Genomic DNA, 1,641 nt, shown 5'->3' with positions numbered 1-1,641 from the left:
ATGAAGCAAGTTTAATTTAGTAATAGGTGAAAAACCATCCTTACAAAGGTGTTAATCAGAGACTTGGCTTTGTGGACACTTTTCAGAGAACAAATTTGTTAGCATAAAAATAAAGCCAGAAAATAAAGAGCTGTTTAATCACTCAATTGGATTTTTCTGCCAGCATATTTTTTTTTTCTGCAACCCACTGCTAAATTGTGCTTCCTAGCTGTTTTTATAAAATCACTGAATCAAATCTAACTCTGATTACATCAGAGAAGGCCAGGTACCCTACACCATAACAGGGGGTTTGAAATTTTGACTTGTCTACTTAAAGATCACCAAAATCTGATAACAAGGTCAATTAGGTCCCTGGGTGGGATTGAACCACCAACCTTTTGGTTAATAGCCATACATACTAACTGATTGCGCCACAGAGACACTTTGCAAAAGTCCATACTGACAAAGGCTAATAAGCATTCATCTAAAACGTTTCCTAGAAAAACTTTAAAAAGTCAATAATCTGGAGAGTTTTTGTAAGATGTTTCTTCCATCAACCAATGAAGAAACACATTGGTACTTTCCCATGATGAGTGAGTGCTTCAGGATCTCTTGAACTTACATGTGCAGCAGAGTACTGCAATGGAAGCATACTGGGCCCATAACCCAGAGGTAGGCAGATTGAAACTATCCTCTGCTATATGCATTTTTTTTTGTTAATTAAAGTAATCCAAAACTGGGATTGATATTTTGTCTCTTTTATTTTTACTTAAAGTACAATAACTTTTACCATTTTAATTTGTTTTAGTAGTATATTGACAGTATTGTTTTCTTTCAAAAATCCACTTCATTTTCTTTACCCTATTATTAAAATGGTAATTGACAAAAACAAACTACATTGTCACCAGAAGAGCAATACAAAATGTACAAGTGATATATTAAAATCATATTTCCAGCTTGAATTTCAATGATGCATTGGGGCAACGATTTTGTGAGAAACATCTTCACCCTTAAATAAAGATTTTCTTAATTCCTTACCTGTGTGCTAATTAGATATCACCTTGTTTTCATATTAAACAGACTTCCACATGAGAAAGCAGCAAGGATGCAGTGGCGTTAATGTTTCCTGGTGTCAACTTGTATTATTTCAGTAGACATTGAAATGAGGATGCATCTTGCTGCCTTTCCAATGAAGCAAGTTTAATTTAGTAATAGGTGAAAAACCATCCTTACAAAGGTGTTAATCAGAGACTTGGCTTTGTGGACACTTTTCAGAGAACAAATTTGTTAGCATAAAAATAAAGCCAGAAAATGAAGAGCTGTTTAATCACTCAATTGGATTTTTCTGCCAGCATATTTTTTTTCTCTGCAACCCACTGCTAAATTGTGCTTCCTAGCTGTTTTTATAAAATCACTGAATCAAATCTAACTCTGATTACATCAGAGAAGGCCAGGTACCCTACACCATAACAGGGGGTTTGAAATTTTGACTTGTCTACTTAAAGATCACCAAAATCTGATAACAAGGTCAATTAGGTCCCTGGGTGGGATTGAACCACCAACCTTTTGGTTAATAGCCGTACATACTAACTGATTGCGCCACAGAGACACTTTGCAAAAGTCCATACTGACAAAGGCTAATAAGCATTCATCTAAAACGTT

This window comes from Pseudophryne corroboree, unplaced genomic scaffold (assembly GCF_028390025.1).
Source record: "Pseudophryne corroboree isolate aPseCor3 unplaced genomic scaffold, aPseCor3.hap2 scaffold_775, whole genome shotgun sequence".
In the NCBI taxonomy this organism is placed as follows: Eukaryota; Metazoa; Chordata; class Amphibia; order Anura; family Myobatrachidae; genus Pseudophryne; species Pseudophryne corroboree.
The sequence above is the reverse complement of the archived record's forward strand: the minus strand, read 5'-3'. Positions refer to the sequence as shown.